The sequence below is a fragment of the Dromiciops gliroides genome, chromosome 4, assembly GCF_019393635.1.
Source record: "Dromiciops gliroides isolate mDroGli1 chromosome 4, mDroGli1.pri, whole genome shotgun sequence".
NCBI classification, from domain to species: domain Eukaryota; kingdom Metazoa; phylum Chordata; class Mammalia; order Microbiotheria; family Microbiotheriidae; genus Dromiciops; species Dromiciops gliroides.
In genome coordinates, this window is record NC_057864.1 from 386,196,463 (window position 1) to 386,209,889 (window position 13,427).

Sequence of the window (13,427 nt, forward strand, 5' to 3'; positions counted from 1 at the left end):
AAGAATTTTGGTTTTTCTTTAGTTATTGCTTCTCTGTCCTCAAGCAGAGAATCAGCTCTGACCTTAGCATCTTGCCTGGTATAGATATCTTCAGATGGAAACTGAAGAATGTGTCAAGAAGTTGATGAATTTCCAAGTTTGGACAGTTTTTCACTGGGTATTATTCTTGAAATAGGTGAAAAAAAATTGTTACCTTAAAAGAAGATATTCATATGAGCAAACTGTAAATAGAAACTGACACATTTTTGATGTAACAGACTAAAATCTATTCTCTAAGTTTGAATTTTCAGCCCTACATTGTGGGCTTCTACAAAGATTTGACCAGAACAAAACAATGGTATAAAATTACTTTCATTTATATTCCTAGTTCTTTTAAGGTTTGTGAGTTTTCTGTCAGCTCTTGGAGCTAAATCATATGTAAACAGGTGCTTAAGTGGAATGACAAAACAAAAATTATTTCAATGTTCTCCTGGACATATCTGAGAAACTTGCTTCAAAGCAATCCAAATATAGCCTAACCTGAGACTACTATCATCAAAGAAATATTTAGAAAATTCCTGAAGTTCATTTCTTAGGAAAAATCATGTATATAAATACTACATGGATTCCTATTTCTATTCCTATTCCTATTTTAGTCTTATAAAATATTAGGGATATATTTACCAAGATTCTAATGAAGTCATTATTGAGGTTGTGTGGGAAGGACACATGGACAGTCATGGACAGAGAATCTGTGTTCAGGTCCTGGCTCCACCCATTAATGTGTGACTTTGGGCAGCTTATTTAACATCTCAGCCACAGTTTCTCCATTTGCAAAATGGAAACATAACATTCTTACCACCTGTTGTGAAAATGAAGTAACAAGGCATTAAATGAATTTTGTAAGCACAAAGCATTACATAAATGTAAGTTATCACTATTAGCTAAGTATGGAAAGATTTGTCATAGGAAGGTTGGCTAATAGCTCATTAATTGTTTTGGCCCTCAAATACTCAAATGAATCTATAAGTTCTTCTATTTGGGTGACTTGACCAACAGTGCAGATCATACATAACCCACTTGTGCCTGTGTGTCTTATGTGGTTCTTATCCAAGTCATCTTAGAATGGTGTCTTAAGAGGCCCATGCAAAGTGCTGGAATCCTTCCTTATTTTCTCTTAGAATCATAAAGATACCAGTGACACACAGACTATCTTCTTGTCATCCCTCAACTTGTGACCAGCCTACATTCTCTCTATGGTGGTCTGAAATGGATAAAAATATAGAACATCCTTCTGTGTTTTGTGGCTGCCTTTCATTTCTACAGTGATGGTGGCAAAGTGGTGGAAAAATGGATGGCACATGGTAACACCACCATTTTAGGCCACCTAAAAATATCAACTTAGAACTTGGTATTCTTCATATGTGATCATCTTCTATACACCAGTGAGAGGATACTATTACCACAGGAACTGAATCACATCCATATTGACCTTGTTATAAGTGAAAGCTGAAGACATGAAAAAGTTACAATTAGATGGATAGTCCCCTCAATATATTAAAAGAACTATTATAAGGTCTCCAGTGCACGGGGCAGATCCTTTGGGTATTTATGGAAAAGCATGAACAAAAATCACATAGGATAAGAAAACATGGAGGAATAGCAATCTGTATCAATAGAGAGAGTAACTACCTTGAGATTTTGGAAGTGTTATTATTACTTATTTAATGATTATTATTCAAAGGCATATTTATTTAATGATATGATTATTTAGTAATATAATGAATTTACTACATTGCAGTCATACCATATCAGCTCTATGGGAAAGGAAATCAGTATTTTCAGATTATAGTATTCTCTACATATCAAAAACTTTTAGAATCTCTAAGCTGGAGTTAAGGATAGAAGGTATTTTTAGGTTCATGGGGGAAAGGAAAAAGAGACAAATATATGCATAACTTTCTTAAAAAATTATTTACCTAGGCAAGCAAACTTTGCATGTTTTCATGTTAAATGGTGACATCAAAATTGTTATATCTGTTTAAGTATACTATAAGCATATTTTACTATTCTTCAATACAATGACACTGGCCTCCCAGCTGTTCCTCAAAAAAGACAATCCATCTCATAGCTCTGGACATTTTTTACTAGCTGTCCCCCATGTCTGAAATGCTTTCTCTCATCTCTACCTCCTGGCTTCCTTCAAGTCCCAGCTAAAATTTCACCTTCTATAAAAAGCCAATACATTTTAATTCTAGTATCTTCCCTCTGTTGATTATTTCCTATTTATACTGTATGTATTTTGTTAGTACATAGTTGTTTGCATGTTCTCTCCCCCATTAGATTGTGAGCAATGTAAGGGCAGGGACTATCTTTTTGCCTTTCTTTGTATCTCCATCACTTAGCATATGGTAGGTACTTAATAAATGTTTAATGCCTGTTGGACTGACAACAACAAGACAATGTGATTTGTGACTGGTGAGACAACAGATTGCTTGTGATAAATATCTCTATGGTTGCTTTTCGTAATCTGCCAATATGTTGCTATCCCAAAATAGATCTATCCATCCTCAAGAAAGATTTTACCTCTCAGATCTATGGAGAGGAGAAGAATTTATGACCAAACAGGAGATAGAGAATATTATTAAATGCAAAATGGATCATTTTTATTACATATATATACATATATATGGAACTTTATCATATTTATAAGAATTCAAGTCATTCCCCAATTGAGAAATAGTAAAAGGATATGAACAGGCAGTTTTCAGATGAAGACATCAAAGCTATCTATTGCCATATGAAAAAATGCTCTAACTCACTATTGATTAGAGAAATGCAAATTAAAACAACTCCGAGGTATCACCTATCAGACTGGCTAATATGACAAAAAAGGGAAATAATAAATGTTGGAGAAGCAGTGGAAAAATTGGAACACTAATGCATTGTTGGTGGAGTTGTGAACTGATCCAACCATTATGGAGAGCAATTTGGAACTATGCCCAAAAGGCTTTGGGACTGTGCATACACTTTGACCTAGTAATACCACTACTAGGTTTGTATCTCAAAGAGATCATAAAAAAGGAGAAAAGGCACACATATACAAAAAATATTTATAGCAGCTCTCTTTGTGGTGGCAAAGAATTGGAAATTGAGGGGATGCCCATTAGGGGGAATAGCTGAACAAGTTGTGGTATATGAATATACTGGAATACCATTTTGCTATCACAAATGATGAGCAGGCAGATTTCTGAAAAACCTGGATTTAAGTGGACTGATGCTGAGTGAGATGAGCAGAACCAGGAGAACACTGTACATAGTAACAGCAACATTGTGTGATGATCAACTGTGATATTTAGCTCTTCTCAGCAATACAATGATCCAAGACAATTCCAAAGGACTCATGATGGAAAATGCTCTCCACATCCAGAAAAAGAATGGTGGAATTTGAATGCAGATTGAATCATACTCTTTCTACTTTTTTCTTTTTTGAGATTTTTCCCTTTTGTTCTGATTCTTCTTTCACAACATGACTAATGAAGAAATATGTTTAATGTGATTGTACATATATAACCTATATCAGATTGCTTTCTGTCTTGGGGAGCGGGGAGGGAAAGGAGGGAGGGAAAACATTTTGGAACTCAAAACCTTATAAAAACAAATGCTGAAAACTATCTTTACATGTAACTGGAAAATAATAAAATACTTTTAAGATTGAAAAAAGAAGAAATGGTTCTCATCAGAAAAAAAAAATTACAAATCATGCCACAAATTTGATGTCCAGAGATCGCAAGGAAGCTTCCATTGATCACTCAGATTTAATCTCCCACCAGGGAAGGCCAGTTTGATTTGGTTGTTTGATCTTCCTCTTGGGAGTGAGTAGGAGAGTTTGCCTCCAGCCTAATCTATCATTTCGGAAGATTCTTTGTAGAAGGAGTAGTAGACTTGTGTACCCTGGAGATCTGTGGACCTAAAGTTAAACCCTTAGGTGACTCTGATACCTTGAGATGGAGAATCTTTCAGTTATAGTCTGGGTTCCTGGAAGTTGGGGGAGGAAAGAAGACAGATGCTCAAAAGAATTGAGAATTCATGATTTTATCATTTTATTCATAGTATCATAGGTTTAGATCTGGAAGTTCATCAAGTCTACTTCCCTCATTTTCTGTATGAGGAACTGTGGTCAAGAGATTGAGAGATTTGCCTAGTGTCTCATAAATAGTAAGTATTTTAAATGATATTTGAACCCAAATTTTCCTAACTCCACATCTAGCACTCTATTAACTATAAGTAGATAGAATCACAGAATATTATAGTGGTACTTGAAAGTATTATTGTTTGTAGGACCTCAGCCAAAAATCATTTTCATCTGTACTTTTGGTTAACTGATTCATATAAGTGTAGCTGATAAGAATGAGTATTTTGTATATGTGTTTTTGTTGGAATACTCACTTGTTTGCCTCTAGAAACCCTGAAGAACACACCCTTTCCACTTGTACCCTAGCAACCTTCAAAATTCCTTTATTTACTAAGTTGGAGAAACACTGCTTCCTCCTTCAGACATTCTTCAGATATCTCCCAAATCCCATCTCCTTCAAATTTATACATTCCTGATAGGAGAAGTTAGGTGACAGGGTGGATAGAGCACTGGTTTTGGAGTCAGGAAGACATGAGTTCAAATCTGACCTCAGACACTTGACACTTACTAGTTGTGTGACCCTGGGCAAGTCATTTAACACCAATTGCCTCAGACATCTGGGGCCATCTCCAGTTGTCTTGATCTATATATTGCCACTGGACCCAGATGGCTAAGGAGGAGAGAATGAAGTTCATGATTTTGCACAGCCCTCCCTCACTTAAATCCAATTCAGTGCAAGTCATGACATCATCTCCTGATGTCATGGTCCTCTTAGATAACAAAGTAAGGACAATAACGACATTCTTTTTTTTGTTTTGTTTTGTTTTTAGGTAACGGGCTTTAAGTGACTTGCCCACGGTCACACAGCTTGTAAATGTCAAGTGTCTGAGGCCGGATTTGAACTCAGGTACTCCTGAGTCCAGGGCCGGTGCTTTAACCACTGCGCCATCTAGCTGCCCCAATAACGACATTCTTGATGTTATGATGATGATGATGGTGGTGGTGGTAAGAACTTTGATTTTTGTAGTATCTCAAAAGTCTTAGGGCAGTTTTTTTTGTTTTGTTTTTTTTTTTAGTGAGGAAATTGGGGTTAAGTGACTTACCCAGGGTCACACAGCTAGTAAGTGTTAAGTGTCTGAGGCCGGATTTGAACTCAGGTACTCCTGAATCCAGGGCCGGTGTTCTATCCACTGTGTCACCTAGCTGCCCCACTTAGGGCAGTTTTAAGCATAAATAGGCTTACATTAAACTTTTAAGTACTTAAGTTACTGTTAAGCTTAAAACAATTTTAAGTTTAAAAAACCCCTTAAATTTAAGTTTTAAGCTTAAAGCTGCTCTTAGACTTTTGTGATGCCCTGTATAGTACTTTATGGTTACAAAACCTTTTTACGAAACAAGCTGTGAAGTAGGTAGTACTAGTAATATTCCCATTTCACACAAGAGGAGACAGAAGATCATACAGGTTGTGACTTGCCAAGGATTACACTGTGAGTATGTAGTGGAGTTAGAATGCAAGCCCAGTTTTTTCTGATTTCAAATTCAATGCTATTTTAATTATCATTATTCATTCTTTTTTTTTTTTTTTTTTTGGTGAGGCAATTGGGGTTAAGTGACTTGCCCAGGGTCACACAGCTAGTGTTAAATGTCCGAGGCCGGATTCGAACTCAGGTATTCCTGAATCCAGGGCCGGTGCTCTATCCACTGCACCATCTAGCTGCCCCATCATTATTCATTCTTAATGTATAAGGTATTTTATTTTTTCCGTTACATGTAAAGATAGTTCTCAACTTTTGTTTATACAAGCTTTACAATTTCAGATTTTTCTCCCTCCCTCCCCTCCCTCCCCCCTCCCCTAGACAGCAGGTAATCTGATATAAATCATTATTCATTCTTAATAATTGTAACTCACATTTCCATTGTTCTTTAAGGCCAATAAATATCTCCCTCCCAACAACCCTGTAAAAGAGGGAACATAGGTATTATAGTGAGGGAACTGAGATATAGAGAGTTAAGTGACTTTCCCAAGACCAAATATAGACCAAATAAGAGACGCACCTTATAATTCAACCCAAGTCTTTTGACTTCAAATCTATTGTTCTCTGTGGTGTATTGGCTTTGAAGAGGGACAATGTTCTAGAAACTGCTTGTTACCATGAAGAACCTATCCTCCTGCTAAAGCTCTCTCTCTCTACATCCTGGATTCTTATCTAGGTTTGATTAATTTTATTGGTAGGTAGGAGTCTCCTCTTCTAGAGAAACCAGCCTGGGGTGAGTCCTAAAACAGGGACTGCCAAATTGTAAATTTAATTAGAAACATATGAAACAAAAACCAGAGTGTAACATGGCATATTAAAAAGAGCAGTCATCAGAGATTTGGAGAGCCCAGGGATCTAGTTTCTCATCACCTCACATCTGGACTTGTGCAATAGCCTGCTGGTTGATCTCAAGTCTCTACCCACTCCAGTCCATGCCCCACTCAGCTGTCAAATGGATTTTTCTAAAGTGCAAGTCATGTTACAACCCTTTCTAGCCTATGACCTTCAGCAAATTCCATTGGCTCTCTGTTACCTCCAGATTGAATAAAAATCTTCTGTTTGGATTTTAAAAACCCTTCATAACCTACCCCATCCTACCTCTCTAGTCTTCTTATACTTTACTCTCCTCTACATATTCTGTGATGCAGTGACACTGGCCTCCTTGCTGAACCTCACTCCATCTTTTGACTCTTGCCTTCTCAAATCATTTCTCAAGGTAGGATTTCATCATACCCCACCTCCTCAAATCACCCTTATTTACAACTCCTATTTACATGTTGTCTTCCTCTATTAGACTGTGAGCTCCTGGAGGGCAGGGACTATCTTGTGTCTGTCTTTGTATCCCCAGAAGCAGGTAGTGCTTAATAAATGGCTTTGGCTCTGGCCCTGATTCTGAATGTTTTCACTAGCTGTTGTTTATGTCTGGAACTCTATCCTTCCTCATCTCTGCCTCCTAGTTTCCTTGGCTTTTAAGTCTCAGCTGAAGTTACATCTCTGCAAGAAGCCTTTCCCAGTCCTCCTTAATTTTAGTGCTTTCTCTCTGAAACTACTTCCAATTTATCATGAACATCTATCTATCTATCTATCCATCCATCTATCTATCTATCTATCTATCTATCTATCTATCTATCTATCTATCTATCTATCTATCTATCTATCTATCTACCTACCTACCTACCTAGCTATCTAGTTATCATCTATCATCTAGCTATCATCTAGCTATCTATCTCTTGTATATATTTTGTTTGTTCGTTGTTGTTTGAATGTTGTCTCTCACAACCGACTGTGAGTTTTTTGAGAGCAGAGACTTGTCTTTCTTTGCATTGCCAGTGCTTAGCACAGTGCCTGATGCATAGTAGGAGGTGCTAAATAAATGCTAGTTGACTGACTGACTAGTCACCATGTCTGCCATAGATAATAGGTGGACCTTGGAAAAAGACAACTTTTGCAATTTGCAAAGTGAGGAGGTGGATGAAATGATCTCTGAATTCCCTTCTGGCTCTAAAATATTATGATTGTACTGTGAAATTTCCTTCTGTACACAAACTTCAATTAAAGTCAAGAGGAGCTCCCTGTGGCAGTAAAAATCTAGACCGATGTTTTTAATAAGATAGAGTAGTCTTATGGAGCAATAAGTGCTATTGTTTTAAAACCAGATTGCATCTTATCTCTTTGGGCAGATATGAAATAGCTAGCTAGGATGCCTGCATTTGCAGACAAAAACTAGTGCATGGGTATAGCCTGTCGGCAGCCATGGAAATTACAAGATACTCATTTTCCAGAATCAGTGAATTTTCAAGCCATAAAGGATTTCAGAGGTCATCTCATCCACGCCCCTATTTTACAAATGAGGAAACTGCAGCCAGAGTGATCAAGTGACTTGCCAGAGGTCACAAAGAGGGGTCAGCAGCAAAACCAAACCCGGAAGGTCAGATTCTTTACTTTGCTCCTTCTTCTTTACCACACTGCCTTGCAAACTCAGTTACATGCAAGGCTGGTAGGCACTAACATAAAAGTTAGCTCACACTGACGAGTGTTCACACTTTGCAGAATGACTTGTTTAGGAGTTCTTATTTTTTTAATCATTAATTTTAAGCATTTCCTTTTTTAAAAAAACAATTTAATCATCTACCAAGAAGCAGCAGCATGATATAGCTGGCCTCAAAGTCAAGAAAAACCAGGTTTAAGTTAGCTTCTGAAACATATTGGCTATGTGACCCCAGGCTTAGATTCTCAGTATCCTGGGAACTTTCTAAATCCTATAGAATTAGAGCATTCCCTGGCAGGGGGATGGAATCCTATCTACTCCAGGGACTCACATCCAGGCCAGATGCATCAAACTCAAGACTTGCCAGCAAAATTTTCAGTAGAACCAGATTAAAATGTAATTGGGAGGGGCAGCTAAGTGGCACAGTGGATAGAGCACTGGCCCTGGGGTCAGGAGGACCTGAGTTCAAATCCAGCCTCAGACACTTAACACTTACTAGCTGTGTGACCTTAGGCAAGTCACTTAACCCCAATTGCCTCACTAAAAATAAAAAAAATGTAATTGGGAAATGTTTAACAGAATAAACAAAAATATAATAAAACAGTGTTAATTTGTTTTCTAAGACAATATATAGCCAGGAAGGATCCATTACTATTTAACACCACCACCCTAGATTATAGCATCTACCCGAGGGTAGAGCTCCCTTCTGCCCTCCTCATAAACATTTTCCCACATATATTTGGGTAGGCCTCTGCCTTTTCCAGAACTAATACAGTTCTCCCAATTTATGTTGTTTGTCCTTTGTTCTCAAAGAGGACGATGACATCCAGGTAATGTCATGACTTGCAGTGAATTGGATTTAAGAGGAGAGTTGCGCAAAGTCACCAACCTCAGGAAGCCTTATGTCAACCTTATGTCAGTCAAGTCTGACATAAACTCTAGACTTTGGGAGAGCAGATTTCAAAGGGTCAGAAGAAGGATGGGTAAGCTCTCATAGCCCAGAATTCTTCAAGGGAAGACAACTAAGGGAAGATGAGAAGCTTTTTCAAATTCTGAGGATACCAAAAGCAATTCTGATAAGGAGGAAAAAGATGGATTTTCTAAAGAGACTGATATCTCTGAACTCATTAATCCAATTCAATAAACATATATTAAGGCCTATATTGTGTAAGGCACTGTGCTATATAGCATGGAAACCAAGCCAAAAACAAAACAATTGCCATCTCATTGATCTCGTTCCCTCAGTCATCACTTCCAGGAGGAGGGAGGGGTAGCACGAACACTGCTACATACATTTTAGAAAAGACATTAATAAGTTGGAAGGTTTCAGGATGAAGACAATCCTGTGAGCAGCAAGATGGCAAAGACCCAACCAGGATAGTAAAGATGACCATTCCATATGAGAACTGGTTAAAGGAATTGGGAATGATTCAATGGGAGAAGAGCTTGGCCCCAGAAGGTAGAACTAGGTACAATGGTGGAAAGTTGTCACGAGACAAATTGATATATTTACCTATGGAAAAACTTCCCAACCACAAGACTATCCCTAAGTGGAATGGATTTCCTTGGAAGGCCTGTGTTCTCCCTTCCAGGAGGTATTGGAGTAAGTTGATATATTGTAGAAGTGAATCTTGTTCAGGTGTGGGTTGGATTAGATGGTTTCCTACTCTGAGATTCAGTGACTCTATATTTTCCCTAATGAAAAGTAGGAATGCTGTGACCTCTGAGACGGCAGGGAAGGAAGAAAGAAAAGTTTTGAGAATGGAAGACAGTTGAGGAAGTTCTTATCACATGATGACAATCTTCTCAATAAGAGATATTATGGTACAATGGGAAGAAGTCTGGACTTGGAGTGATAAGAGAGATGAATTTAAATCCTTACTCTCATACCAGCTATGTAACCAAGCAAATCACTCAGGGGCTCCAAATCTTAGTCTTTCTGGGAAAAACTGGGGCCATAATGCCTGTAGTAGGTAATTTCACAGGACTATAATGAAGATTGAATAAGATAATGCATTTGTAACCACCAGATGTGGCAGTGGAACACAGGGGCCAAACTCTTCCAAAATTACAATGCTAATAGTAGTTTAGACTTCCTTCTGAAGGTAGAACTGTAATGTCAATAGTAAAAGATCAGAAGAAAATGCTCCATATTTCAAAGGCTCTCTGTCTTTTGGAAGAGTTATGAAGTTGTTCATAAGAAATAAAATTAGTCAACATTAGTGGGTTCTTGCTCCCAGGCCTAAAGGGAGAAACCCCTAATCTACTTACAAAGTGAGATGAAGAAAACTCTTTAGGGTCATCCTGCATTTCACATGCTATATGGTCTTAGGTCAACTATATATGCTTCAGGGTAAAATAATATGTGTAACATAACCAGGGAACAGGTTGTAACATTTGCTTGATACACCAAACAGGTAAATGTAGAAAGGGAGGTTGGATAGAGACCATCCAGTTCATCCACATTCTCTACATGACATCTCTAATTTTATAGGTGACTTGACAAACTCTATATCTCTCTGATGATCATGGACTTGAAAAGGGAGACTGTTATGCTGCTATAGACTCCCTTAGCTATCCATTGTTTTACTCTTCTTTTGGCATTCATTTCCTAGTTTAGGTTTCCATTATCCAGCAAACTTCAGGGGATGAAAGATATAAGATTTGGGTTCAAATCCTACCTGGGACACATATTAGCTATATCATTAGAGCAAATCACTTTGCTGCTTTCTGCCTCAGTTTCCTCATCTGTAAAATGAGGGTATTAGACTTGATGACATATAAGGTCCCTTCCAGCTTTAAAACTGTGATCCCATTATCCTAGAATTTATTCTCACATCCCATGCTTTAGGCATGGTAAACTTCATCTCCCAGAAGACTATATGACTGGTGGGGCTATATATGTCTGCTGCTTTGAAAATCTTTAAGTCATATATAAATAACAGCTATTATTATTATTATTATTATTATTATTATTATTATTATTATTATTATTTTGCAGGGCACTGAGGATTAAGTGACTGGCCCAGGGTCACACAGCTAGTAAGTGTCAAATGTCTGAAGCTGCATCTGAACTCAGGTCCTCCTGAATCCAGGGCCAGTGCTCTATACACTGCGCCACCTAGCTGCCCCCAATAATAGCTATTATTAGTAGTAAAGAAGAATATTTTACTATTTAATCTTTGTCAGATAATTTAAACTATTTCCCCCTTACATTTTTCCCTATTTTTCAAAGGGGAAACAAAAAATGCCAATATGTTATTTTCTAATTAAAGTTGTTCTTTAAAATGACCATTTCAGTAGTATAATTTCCATTTTGTTTAAAGGAAATTCTTTTTTCAAAAGTAAAATATTGGAGGCTGGAAATCTTTTAGTAGGTATTTTGCAAAAAAAAAAGAGTTTTTAGAATTGTCATATTACTGTCCTAAAATTAATTTAAGGATAGAAATCAATACAATTTCTTTAATAGAATAACACTTAATTCTTTTGAGATTTCTGAAAGGACAATGTACATTATAAATCTTTGGAGAAACAGGATGTCAGATGCATTTACTAAAGAAAGCAAATTTCCTTGTAGTGTATGATAAATGACATAATTTGTGAGATTGATGACTTTAAAAAAAACAAACCCTATCTGTGAAATTTCCATCTCCTCCTGCCATTCTTTTAATAGTCCACTGGAAACAAAAGCAACACCCATTATGTTTAGCACAGGATTCTGACAGCCCAATAGATGAAAAACATCCATCTAGTTATCTCTAATATGAAATGGAAATTACTTTGATTGAAATGGACATTTCTGAAGATGCACTGCTAGTGGATTAAATAGCAAAAGGTCTTATTTTTTCTTTATTTCAAAAAGATACTTACAATATCCTGATGGTATTGATGGCAACCTGGTAAGACATTTTGTAATAATCAGGAAAATAATGTTATTTCTTAAACAGCATAGGAAATTTTATTTATTTTCTTTAAAGTATCAGGGCAGCTAGGTGGCGCGGTGGATAGAACACCGGCCCTGGAGTCAGGAGTACTTGAGTTCAAATCGGGCCTCAGACACTTAACACTTACTAGCTGTGTGACCCTGGGCAAGTCACTTAACCCCAATTGCCTCACACAAAAAAAAGTGCCAACCAAAATCCCACCTACAGGAAGACTTTCCCAACCCTTCTTAATTACATAGCTTACCCTATTTTAATTAACTACTATTTGCTTTGAATATATTTGTTTGCATGTTATCTCTCCCATTAGACTGTAAGCTCCTTGAAGGCAGGGACTGTCTTTTGTCTCATTTTGTAACTCCAGCACTTAGCATAGTGCCTGGCACATAGTAGGTGCTTAATTGGTGTTTTATTGGTTGATGGAGATTCTCTTTTATGTCTTTGAGCTATAGAATTTTGGGGGTGATAGAGTGGTTCCTAGAATTCTATCAAGGCCTTCCAAGCTGGGACCTTCCAAGGCAAGTGATGATGGCAGTGGTGCATGGAATTATGAAGAGCCATCAGAACTTTGTAAGTTGAAGGAGTATTGCTTAGTGGCAGAGACAGAGTTAGGAAAGACAGGGATTCACCCCTCAGACCTTTGATATGAGACTTAGGGCAAGAGATTTAACCTTTCATTTGTAAACTGAGCCCACTTTCATATCATCTGTGCCTGTATCTGTCAACAGAGCCCCGAAAGGGATCGTCTCTCTGGGAGGAACAAATAACAGACGTTCTGTAAAGCCCCATGCAAAAAGAAAAACTTAGAAGTGCTTTATCAAGCAGGCATTTATTACTTTTTTTCTTTTTTTAAATTATAGTGAACCTGGATTTCGCATAGGTTTAGGAGAGTCTAAAACGCTCAGATTGGGTGTGGAGGGAGTAGGAGTCTGGACCGGCCAGGAAAACAAAACAAAACTTTTTGTTGTTGTTGGTTTTTTCTGTGTGAGGCAATTGGGGTTAAGTGACATGCCCAGGGTCACACAGCTAGTATTAAGTGTCTGAGGTCGAATTTGAGCTGCCCCAAGACAAAACTTTTAATAGCAAAAACAGGAGGGAGAAAGAAAACAGAGATGGGGAAATGCTGAAGACGCTGTTTTATTTTCTCTGTATCTGTATCCTCGGAACATAGAAGCATGCCATAGGCTCCTAATAAATGCCGATTGAGTGGCTGTTGATCTAATGGTTATAACTGGAAGAATGCCTGGCCCGAAAGATATGTGTGGGAGGAGAAATGTAGGCCAAGGGTGTGTGTGTGTGTGTGGGGGTGCAGCCTGGGAAAGTCTGGAAGTGGAGGGCGGGGGTCGTGA